The 11,890-nt window shown below is 61.3% G+C and overlaps 1 protein-coding gene across 1 annotated transcript in view; it reads left to right on the top strand.

The window, feature by feature from the left end:
* Nucleotides 1-377: 377 nt before the first annotated feature.
* The window catches only part of CACNG5 (calcium voltage-gated channel auxiliary subunit gamma 5), a 28,251-nt gene continuing 16,738 nt past the window's right edge, over nucleotides 378-11,890 (top strand). The window contains exon 1 of the mRNA XM_059670052.1: nucleotides 378-529. The gene's annotated coding sequence lies outside the window, so the exon portion shown is untranslated. The remainder of the gene's footprint in view (nucleotides 530-11,890) is intronic.

The raw sequence follows: 11,890 nt of genomic DNA, 5'->3' as shown, positions 1-11,890 counted from the left end.
CCATTTTCCAGCTGTGTGTCCTGCAGCACAAGCCATTGCCCTGTGCCTCCATTTTCCCGTCTGCAAAATGGGGTTGTTGTGAGGGTCCAATGACTTCATGCATGGAAAGCGCTTTGCACAGTGCCCCGTGCACAGTGAGTGTCCAATAAATGCTAGGTGGCACTGTGGTGGCGGTTGTTACGATTAAGCAGCAGTGGCAGTAACGGCTGGAATTGGAAGGTAAGTTGGACCCAAGGCTGAGCAAACCCCACTCGGCGGTGTTCAGCTCCAGGGGGGAGCCCCGCTTCCGCAGGGTCCAAAAGCCCGCGGTTGCCGGCGGCGCGGAGACGGGAGGCCCCGCCCACGGCCCGCCCTCGCCCGCGGAGTTCGCAGCTGGCGCGCGGCGGCTGCAGACGCGGTCGCGGGCGCGGAGCTGTTCGGCGGGACCCGGCCGGACGGGCGCCGGGGGAGCCTCGCGCGGTCCCTCCCGCCGAGACGCGGAACCGGCGGGGGCCTGGCACCAGAATCGGGTCGCGGCCGCTCCAGCGAGGTAGGAGCCGGGGAGACCGGGAGGCTCTGCGGTCCCCTGCGCCGGCCGCCCGGCTCCCCCTGCACCGCGCAGCCGGGGCGGGGGCCGGTGGTCCCGCGCGGTGCGGGCAGGGGCTGCGCGGGGGGAAGAGTGTGAGTGATGTGCGCGGAGGTGGCGATGCCCCTTTGCCGACGCCGCTGGCGGTTCTTGTCGCCACTCCGAAGCCGAGGGCAGACTCCGGGCGGGCTGAACGGGGCTGTAGGGATTACCGGGCGGTGCGGGAGGGCCAGCCCCCGTCACCTGTTGAGCTGGGCTGTCTACGCAGGTGGAATTCACAGCCCGCCCGTCCGACCGCCCCGCCGTCCCCCTACCCCGCGCCCCTCCCGCCTGGCTGCGGGGACGGGGCGGGTGCCTGGGTCCGGCTGGGCTGGAGACAGGGTCCCTGCCAGGGGCCACGGAGCAGAGAGGGACGCGCGGGCGGGCCGGGGTGGCGGCCAAGGGGGAGCCGCGGCCGATGCGCTACTTTCTCCAGTGGCTCCAAAGCCCCGTGTTGGTTACTCGGTCGGACTCTGCGCCCTCCTCCTGATCTGGCCCTCGATGAAGATGCAGTTCGGTAGAATTTTGTAAGTGAAGTCAGACGATCACTTGCTGGGACTGATGATCAAATGGTCACTTTCTGGGGCTGAGAGTTGGGGAACCTGGCTGGGAGGGAGGAGGCCCATGTTCTGAGCCTGGCCACTCTCAAGGTGCTGCTCCGGGGTTGGGTGCAGCCACGCTCTCATCTGCCCCCTAGAGCCTGCTGGGCACTCCTGTCCCCTTTATGGTTGGAGAAGCCGATGTTCAGAGAAGGGAAGGGATCCGCCCACTTGGCACTGGATTATCAGTGGCCCCCTGCGAGCAGGTCTCAGGACAGGGTCCCCACATGTCACCCTCCCTCCAGCTGCCGTGTGCCCGCTCCTGCTCCACGCTGTCCGGGGAACCGGAGATGGGCCCACCCTCCGGACGGCCTCAGGCTCGCTCCCTCGCGTCCCTAAACCCCAGGGCTCAATGAGCAAACATCCCAGACCAGCCTGGAGGTGGGCGAGGGGTGACTTTGGCCTGGATCCCTCTGATGTACTGGGGTCAGGACACCTCAGGACCACGGGCAACTTGGTGGCAGGTTGGTGGCATCTTTCTGCTGGCACCACAGCCAGCCGGCCCCCCGGAGTCTGCCAGCAACGCCCTCGCTGTGCCTCGCTTTCCGGCTGACTTGGCAGCTGGAGGTGGCTGGGGACATCCCGTTTCAGGGCCAGGTCCCTAGGGTGCCTAAGAAAGGGTGATGCCCGAGACATCCCCACCGCAAACATCTGCCTCCGTCTCACATGGGGAAGGTAGTGGGTGCCCCGAGGGGCGGGGCGGAGCCAGGCCGCCCTGTCCACGCGTGTCTAGTGTGTGAGGATCCTGGCATCCTGGTGGGCTGCACCCATGGCCCCGCCAGCTGGCAGCCGGCTTGTGAGAGCTGGGCCATCCTCAGGTTGTGAGTCCGGGCCTGTGATCTGGGGCTGAGGTGGGGGTGGGGAGGGCGGAGGGGAGAATCGGCTGAATCGTCCACACCTGGCTGCAGGCAGGCCTTCTGTCTTGGTGGAAAGCGGGCTGCAACCCCGGCTGGGTCACCAGCAGCGAGACTCAGTGTCCTCATCTGAAGCATGGGGCCGGGGTGTGTGGGCAGCAAGCACACAGGTGTCGTGTCCAGCTCACTGGGGGTGTCCAGGGCAGGTGTCTCTGCTTCCTCCTGCCCCGGCCTGACTCCGACATTGCACTTGAGGGAGGTGGTCATGCGGCTAGGACCCTCGTGCCATCCTGAGGGCTGGAGGAGCGTGTAAATGTCTGTGTCAGGGTAGCTCACGGGTGGGGCTTGGAGTCCCAGAGAAAGAGGGTGGGAGACTTGGAACCCAGTCTCCACCAAGCCCCGCCTTTGGGGGAGTTGGCATTTCTGCCTCAGGGTTCCAGCCTGGGCCTACCCCCTACATTCCCCCCGCCACCCCCCCCCCCCCACCCGCCGCACTCATTCCCAGGTGGTCACGGGGCACCAGTGTGCGGTTTTATTTCATCCTGGGTCTGGGGTCAGCCTGTTTCCCTGGCAGAATCGATGCCAGCTGCCTGTGACTGCAGGAGCCCCAGGACAACCCCTGCCCACCGGGCATCATCCTGTTCCCCCAAACCTAGCCGCCTGCTGCCCAATATTCCACCATTAGAGACTCGTTCCCTCGGCTCCTGGCCTGGTGCTCGGTTATGTCAGCTGCTAAACCGTAGCACTGATGACTTGTTTAAAAGCTTTCAGGGGCGGGCAGAGGGCAGAAGAGCGGGAAAGGGGCACTTTCCCAGCCTCAGAGTTTACAGAGAAGGGCCCAGCTGGGAGCCCAGGGAGGCCCCTGGGAGAAGGAAACGCGTGGGGGGCTGGGGCAGGCAGCAGGCGGGGAAAGCTGTGAACCTCAGGTGGGAATTCCTGCTGGCAGTGTGGGCTGGGTGGCCTGCTGAGTGCGCAGGTGTTGATAGAAGCTTCCAGAGGCTTCCAGTCCAGTGGCCGGGTGGGGCCTCAGAGCCTGTTTCTGGAGGTGATCTAGGCCCAAAGCAAAGCATCCTTCCTTTCTGCACTGCTCTCCCATCCGTAGACCGAGGCCACGCCGAGTTGAAAGGAGCCCACCGGTGGTGTTCTCCGGCCGAGGCCGCTGTCAGTGTGATTTGTTAGGTCAGCAAAAGGCCTGGGCTGAGCCGTGCAGCGGGGCTCCAGCACCTGTGCCTTCCTGAGCACCCACAGCCCTCGCACTCCCCGTCCTCGAAAAGAGCAACAACACCCGAATTCCCTCGGACCTGTAGCTCCCTGGGCTGGGAGGGGCCGCCGGGGTCACCCCAAAAGACTGTGTAGGGGGGTCCTCACTCGGGGGGTCGTGGGGGTGAGGACTGACAGGCCCTGCCCAGGGAACCGCAGGCAGGCTTTACGTGGGAGGGGCAGGCTGCGTAGCTTGGGCTGGAGCTGTGGGGGGACCTGGAAAATGGACTTGTCCTGGCCCGTGGTGGCCCAGCAGTGAGCGGGTGGCGGCCCGTCCTGGTGCTGCTGAGGGCAGAGCTCAGACCCTATCACCTCTGGCCATGAACTCCCAACTGTCGACCATTCTTAAAGATGATCCTCACCCATATCCGTTCTCAAATAATAACAGTGATAACATGACAACAGCTCCTCGTGCTTCCCTCACTGCATGTATGAGCGCCTACTGTATACATGCCGGCTACTGTGGTGAGCAAAGGGCACATGACTGTGGCACTGTTGGCATTTGGGGCTGGATTATTCTTTTGGGGAGGGGCCTGGACTGTGCATTGTGGGGTGTCAGCAGCACCCCTCTTTCCACTGCGACAACCGAAAATGTCTCCACACAGGCCCAGTGTCCCCTGGGGGTGAAGTCACCTATGCTGCGAACCATCGGGAATGCAGCTATGAGCCAAACAGACAGAATCCATTGCTCTTCCCTGAGGAGTAAGCATTCGCCAGCGGGAGGTGAACAATAAGTACTCGAAAGAAGGGAACTGCACAGGAGGCTGCTCCGTGAAAAAGCCGGGTGGGGGTGGGTGCCATTTTCAAAGGGGCCTTTTCTGTAGGTGACATTTGAGCAGAGAACGGAGGAGGGAGGGAGACGGGAAGGGAGGGAGGCGCACACAGACCTGGGGGAAGGGCCTCCCAGCAGCGGGGGAGGAAGGAGGCACCAGCAGGAGGCGGGTGTGGGTGTGGCCGGTGGGGACAGCCCAGCAGGCTTTGAAGAGCCCCATCAGGTGACCAGGAGGCCACAGCTCTCTTCCTGAGGCAGGGTCACTCTGCCAGGTGCAGACACCGTCCCAGGTGTCCCCACACGTGCGCACAGCGTCCTGTAAAGTGGGCATTGTCCTTACGTCTGTTTCCAGGCGCACAGGGCCAAGCCACTTGGGGGGATACCAGTGGGACAAGAAGTGGAGCCGCCCACACTCTACTGTCGTCCCCCGGATTGTGGACTGGGAGCCACACGGAAGGGTGTTAGGTCCCAGCTCAGTCGCTCAGTGGCAGTGTGTGACCTGGACTAGTCACAGAACCTCTCTGGGCTTTGGTTTTCACAGGGTCTTTATGGGAGTGGTGTATTGTCTGCCTGTGCCATCCATGCCCCCTGTGCCATCTCTCATGCCTCCTGTGCCATCTCTCATGCCCCCTGTGCCATCTCTCATGCCTCCTGTGCCATCTCTCATACCGCCTGTGCCATCTCATACCGCCTGTGCCATCTCTCATGCCGCCTGTGCCATCTCATACCGCCTGTGCCATCTCTCATGCCACCTGTGCCATCTCATACCGCCTGTGCCACCTCTCATGCTGCCAGTGCCATCCCTCCCTCCCTCTCCATACACTCGTGCCAGCAGGAGGCTAGAGAGTGGGCAGCACCCTCGTTTCCCCCAAACACAGGCTCTGTCCTGGATTTGTGCATCTATTCGCTGAGCGGCACAGTGCCATCTGGTGAGCTCAAGGCCAGTCTCTTGGGATGTCAAGGGAAGTTCAACGCTCCCTTTCGTCTCTGGTCCCAGAGCCGAGGAGGAAGAACCGCTCTTCTGCAGTCACTGCCTCCCTGCCCGTCTGTCCGAGGAGGCTGGCCCGGCCTCTCCTGGGAGCTGAGCGGGCGGAGCTACAGATCGCTGTGTGCTTGAGCAGGACAGGGAGGACGACAGAACCAAGACTCTGTGGCCCCTGAGCCCCTGAGACTTGAAGGGGATGGACCCAGTGCCAGGTTCTCACTTTCCAAGCGATACACGTCAGAAATAGGTTCTCAACTGGAAATGTGGGTTTGAAAGTTACCCCAGAGAGTTGAGACCTGCAGACACCTCCTCGATCGTGGTCAGTCTAACCCCTTTCTTCCTCCGTGTGCGGGAGTCTGCCCTGGGGACGGGCTGCAGTGATGGGAGCGCCCAGCAGGGACGTCCCCAGGACTGTCGGCACACGGGTGTGTAGTGTGGGCTGGAGAGCGGATGAGGCCCCTCGGGAGGCGTGTGTATCCGCCCCGTTGGTGTGTCCTTGTACGTTTGCCATCTAATGGGATGATGGGATGCCCAAGGCCCTCTGCCTGTGCCAGGCAGGCCCCGCCCAAGTCCCCACGGCCAGAATCTTTGATTCACCTGAAGATGATGCCCAGTGGGTGGATGCCTCCTTCTAACCTCCCAGCAAAGCATCCTGTGCGCGGATCTTCTTGGGGGGCTGCCACAGGAGTTACTCTGGCCTACGATGGGCGCCAGGAGACCCCTGGGCAGGGCCCACTCCTCTCCGGGGCACTCTTTCCCATCTGCTCAGGCCGGGGTGGGGAACGTCGGCCCTCAGGCCACGGGAGGCCCGCGAAATCATGTGTCCTGGCCCCGAGCTCATTAAATGTTTGACCAGATAGAGCAGGCCGATTTTTGAGTTGATCGTTTTCTGTGGCCCGTGAATGGTGTTATCAATATCCAAATGGCCCCTGGCAGACAACGGAGGGGATAGGAGCGAGGACTCATTCTCTCCACACGTGTTGTGGGCACCGACTGTGTGCCAGGCTCAGGGGTGCTCCAGGGACTAAAACAGCCCCTCCCGTCGGGAGCGTCCAGCCACAGCCTCCGAAGCCCTCCCAGCTCTAGAGCTCAATGGGCCCTGGCTCTGGGCGTAACTCTGGACCCCAGTCTCCCCGAGAAAGCAAAGGCTGTCTCATCGCACAGCAAGCAACGGCCAGAAGAGGGCGCCTCTTCCCTGGAGCGCTTCAGGGGAGCCTCAAACTCTTCTCCCCAACCTACCTCCCCCACCCACCGACTGCGCCCCTCAATCCACTGCCTGAGGGGTTATGCTGACTGACGGTCCGCAGAGGACATCTCTGAAGGATAAAAATGATTCCAGGGCTGGGAGTGTCCTGCCGCAAGGGCGAGGCCAGGCAGGGAGATGGCTGTGGGCCGGCCTTGAGGACTTCTATCACCACCTACTGTCAGGGACCTTGACCAAGTTACTTGTTTTCTCTCTCTCTCTCTCTCTCTCTCTCTCTCTCTCTCAGCTTTCCTATTGGTAACCTGGAAATGATAATAGCATTGTTCGGAGGGGTTTTATAGCGAGTGGGTTTTTGGGTGGTGTTTTTTGGCAAATAAAAGAAACTTTACAAATGAGAAGCCTGAGGCTCAGAGAGGCTGAGCAACCATCCACAGTCACCCAGTTAATAAGCGGCAGAGGTGAGATTCGAACCCAGGTCTCTCAGGGACCGCCGCCTGGGAGCTCCTGCTGCTCAGCGCAGCTCAAGCAGAAGAGGGAGCTGATCAGGCCCCAGGCATGTCCTGGAGCGCAAGGATGGGCCTCGAAGTCTGAGTTCATGAGAACCTGGAATCAGGACGAGAGGAGGTGGGACCGTCTCTCACAGCTTCTCCAGCCGCAGGGCCCTATGGTGGCGTCCTCGGCAGACCACAGGCCACGGGAACGAGCAGTTGGCTTGAGCTTAAGAAGAGCATGGGCACTCCCCAGGGGAGAGTGTGATTGAACCTGCTCAGGTCAGGCGTCCACCTCTGGACCGGTCAGCTGTGTGTGACTGTGGGGACCACTCCCGGGGCTGAGAGAGCAGAGCTTGGAGAAAGGGCAGGGGCCATGGGCGGGCTGACAGGCCACAGGGTGAGTGGGACAGAGGACCCCACCGTGGGTACCTTTCTAAAGTACTGTCTTGAGTCCCACGTGTCAGGCAAATGGAAAGAGAATGATTTGGGCCATTTCCAGAAGATGGTGGCTAATGACAGCTCCATCCCTTCTGTGCTTCTGGGTTATACCTGGCACTTCCGCACGAGGGTGGCAGGTATTATCCCCATTTCACAGATGAGGACACTGAGGCTCAGAGGCCTAAATAAGTCCGTGGTTGATAGGTGGCAGACCAGGCCTCTCTGATGCTCAGGGGAACCAGCTTTCGCGGCGCCGCCCTAAGGCCGACCCCTGCGGAAGCCAGGCATCAGGCAAGGAGAGAAGAGGCTCGGAGGGGACTTAAGTTCTAATGAGCCTTTTTGCTTATTGTTTTCATTTCCTTGGTGTTGAAGCAGCTCCTGGCTATGGCAGGATGTTTGGGAAATGAATTGGCAGGAAAAAGAAGTGGCCAGGAGCGGCCCTGTGTGAGCTCAGGGAAGCCTCTGCTCGCGTGGTGGGGCTGTCTGGCGGGGGTTCCTCGCCTCCCCAGAGTTCGAGGCCAGGCTGCCCGGGTCACAGTCCAGCAGGAGGTGGCCCGGCTCCAGGCATCTGGACTCCCATGAGCCCTTCATGGAGGACGACATCCTGACATAGACTCACACACATGCCGAGGGCAGAAACCCTAGCCCTTAAACCCCTGTCCGGCCTGCCTCTCGGGGTGGGAGACAACTGCTGTGTGAAGGGGCGTGGTCCGCAGAGGCGAGTTCTCCAACACTGAGGAGCCAATGGGAGGGAAGCTGGAGTTCACGGAGCAGTTCCTTTGTGTCCAAGCACTTCACACCCAGACTGTTCTAACCATGCCCCCCCGTCCCCTCCCCCCACCCCCCTCAGCCTTCCCGACTCTCCCGTAATTGCTTACATGCATATAGTACATTGTTGACAGGCACTCCTTACATTGTGGTGAGTCGTATTCTTTGCTATAAATAAATGCAATCTGTTGGGGGGTTGATTGTGGTAAAATATAACGTAAAATCTATTTTAACCGTCATCCAGTATACAACTCAGTGGCATTTGGTACATTCAGATGTGCAAGCGTCACCACTCTAGTTGCTGGGCATGTTCCTCACCCCAAGGGGAAAGCAGTCCCTCCCAGTCCTTCCTCGCCGCGCCCCTGGCAGCCGCACATCTGCTTCCTGTCCCCGTGCATTTGCCTGTGTTGGGCACGTCTATCAATGGGACGCAGCCTGTGGGCTTTTTCGCATTTTCCAGGTTCATCACGTTGTAGCCCGTATCGGTACTTCGTTCCTTTTTGATGCTGAATAATAGCGTTCTTCCGTTCTCCAGTCCATGGGCAGGCACTGGTGCTATTTCCACCTTCTGGCTATGGCAGATAATGCTGCTGTGAACATCCAAGTACAAGTATTTGTTTTAACCTTCTTGCCAGGTTTTCAGGCTTATCCCTGGGAGTGGAATCGCTGGCTCATGTAGTAATGATATGGGTAACTGATTAGGGCCCCACCAAACCGTTCTCCACAGCGCCCTTCCACATCCCGGCACCGATTTCCCCACGTTCTCACCAAAGCTTACGTTTCCTAAACACCTTCTGAACCGTGGGCACCCGTGTTTTATGGGCCCATGGAGGCCCAGAGCAGTTAAGCAACGTGTCCAAGACCACACAGCTGGTTATAGCAGAGCCAGAGCCTGAGCGAGGGGCTCTGCCCTCCAGGCTGCCGACCTCTTCGTCCAGCCTCCAGGGTCAGAGGCTTGGGGCTCACAGAGCCCCACTCTGTTCTGGCTCCCGACTGCCCCTGGCGCTCCACCACCCACCACGGCCTCCCCTCCAGACAGAGGCCCCACCGTATGGAGCTCCTGGACAGTAGGTGTCGGCAGGCAGGAAGCTCTGCCTTCCCCGCGGGGTGACACATCCAGGCACCCAGCCCTTGCCCTAGGAGGCAGGTGACTCCTGTGTGCATCTCACTTGGTCCCAAAATAGCTGGCTGCTCCCTGCTGGGTGACCTTCACTTGCACCTCTCCTCCGGAGGCCCGAGATGCCTCTGCCAGCCTCGCCTTCTCCGCAGAAGGAGCATGCCAGGTGCTCCGGGGCTGCCAGGCACAGAGCACCCCGGCCAGCCCCGCCCTTCCAGGGCACCAGGCATCGGCTGCCCCAGTTCTCGAAGGCGAGGGCGCCCGGCCGGGGGCCCGGCCCCTGTGCGCACAGTTTTCTGGGGGCAGGGGCTGGGCTTGGCCTCCACCCGAGTCCCAGCGCCCAGCGCAGTGGCAGACACATGGCGGTGCCCGGGCCCCGCTTGGCCCTCGGCACCCTCACGCTGCCCCTCCCTGAAACCTTCCTGCAGGACATTGCTCCGGATTTCCAGGCACCCCTGTACCCCCTCTCCCCTCCCTCAGCACACTTCCGGAAACTGGAGGGGGACAGCTGCCATGTGCCAGGAGCTGTGCCGAGCCCTGTGTACCTCACTCACCAGAGCGAGGCTTGAACAGCAGCTGGTGACAGCACGGGTGTGGGCTGGGACCTGTGCGAGAGTCGCCTCACGCGCGCCCCGTGTCCCCGAGACAGGTGCTGTGACATCCCCAGGGAGGACAAGGCTCTGTAAATTCAGACTGAAGTGCTGCTGGCTGATGCGTCTGCACCCCTGGGGTTTCAGCTCAGCTTTGAAGGAATTTAAGCCCGAGGCAAGTAGGAATCTCTTTGTGTACAGGAGACAAGAGGTTGGAGCTGTGGTGGGGCCCTGGTTTCCCCTTTGACCTTCTCCCACCCCCCACCCCCCAAGTTGGTGACCTTTGCCCCGACCCTGCTGGTCAGGCCCCAGCGCTGTGTGCAGAGGGGAGCCCGGGCACCCACATCAGCTAATGGGTGGCCCCGTGCGCATTGATTGAGAGCCCCTTGTCAAGCCAAGTGCCAGCAGCCATGAAGGGGGCACCACTGGGTTCACCCAGCTTCAAGATCAATTAGAATAAAACGTGCAGCCCCATTTGTTTCGTCGGCCCTGCCTCTGCAGAGGGAAGCAGTGCGAGGAGGCCAGCACAGAGGCATCGTCCTCCATTATTGATTTCCTGGCTCCCTCTGCCTTCCCTCCGGGCGGGGGTCTGCCTCCCTCCTGATGAATGTGTTGTTGTGGGAAGAATGAGGAACACTCATCACCTGATGGGCCTGTGGACACACGGGGGGGGGGGGGGGGGGGGCGGGGCAGGGAGGGTGGAGGCAGCCAAGGAGGGAGGCGGGCAGTCTGCCCTGCACTGGGGAGGCAGAGAGAGCGCAGCAGCCCTCCTGCCTCGCCTCCTACCCCGGGGAGGGCAGATCCAGCACAGATCAGCCCAGGGTGCCCCTGATCCCAAGACCTGGGGACTACACTTCCTGGCTGAGTGGCCCCCTGGAGTCTGTTCCCAGGGGTGCCCCTGGGAAAGCGCCTGCCTCTCTGTAGGGATAATGGGGTGAAACAGGCTGAGGACTCTGCTCAGGAGACAAGTTCAGGTCCCATCCCAGCTCCCTGGGCAGGATGCCTCTCAGCCTTGGTTTCCTCACTTGCAGAATGGGTCGTGCCATCCATAGGGTCGTGCCATCCATAGGGTCATGCCATCCACGGGGTCGTGCCATCCACAGGGTCGTGCCATCCACGGGGTCGTGCCATCCATGCCATCCACGGGGTCGTGCCATCCACGGGGTCGTGCCATCCATGCCATCCACAGGGTCGTGCCATCCACGGGGTCGTGCCATCCGTGCCATCCACGGGGTCGTGCCATCCATAGGATCATGCCATCCACGGGGTCGTGCCATCCACGGGTTTGTGCCATCCACGGGGTCGTGCCATCCATGGGGTCGTGCCATCCACGGGTTTGTGCCATCCACAGGGTCGTGCCATCCATGGGGTCGTGCCATCCACGGGGTCGTGCCATCCATGGGGTCGTGCCATCCACGGGGTCGTGCCATCCATGGGGTCGTGCCATCCATGGGGTCGTGCCATCCATGGGGTCGTGCCACTCCTGGGCTGGGTGAAAGGACCCCAGGTAAAGCATCGTGAATGCCAAGGGTCAAGGTCAATGCCGTCGATCAGCAAGGGCTTCTGATGACTCGCCCCATTGTTTTCTCGGCTCTGGATGTGCCACCTTTGTGGGGTCAGTGGACAGATGCTGTGCAGGTCACTGTGAAGGTCTAGAATCAAATGTCTAAGAAAGAGGCTGAGGTAGAAGAATAAAACCCCTCGTCCTCCAGGAGGCGGGTCTCAGGACAGCTCCCAGCAGTCTGGCCAGGAGCTGAGCTCAGTGAATGGTAAACAAGCCAATTGGGTGAGAAAGCAAGTTGACAGCCGCCTCCAGCCCCATGAGCCGCTCAGCTCCTGAGAGCAGATTGCAAGTGGCCTGAGTGCCGCTGGCTTCACTCACTCCTGTGTCCCCCCTTGGCAGCCCCATGCCTGCCCTCTGCCTCAGACTGAGATTGACAGGGTCAGGGGCCCTGAGGACACCCCCCCCCCTTAACAGCCTACGGAGCTCCATGTGACTCGCACCTTTGCAGATGGAGGGCCGTCGTCCATTAAGCTATGGAGCGAGCGCCCCACTTAGCGTGTATATTGGACACAGTTAAATAATGGAAATAAAAATAGAGCATGGCCAGAGCCTGGGGCAGGCTGGCGTCTGCCCAGGAAGGAGCAGGGAGGCCAGCCCAGGAGAGCAGAGGGAACTCACCGGCAGCCTCCCTCTCCCCGAAGCTG

The sequence above is a fragment of the Myotis daubentonii genome, chromosome 16 (genome assembly GCF_963259705.1).
Source record: "Myotis daubentonii chromosome 16, mMyoDau2.1, whole genome shotgun sequence".
NCBI lineage: Eukaryota > Metazoa > Chordata > Mammalia > Chiroptera > Vespertilionidae > Myotis > Myotis daubentonii.
Note: the sequence above shows the minus strand (reverse complement) of the source record. Positions and strands in the feature narration are given on the sequence as shown.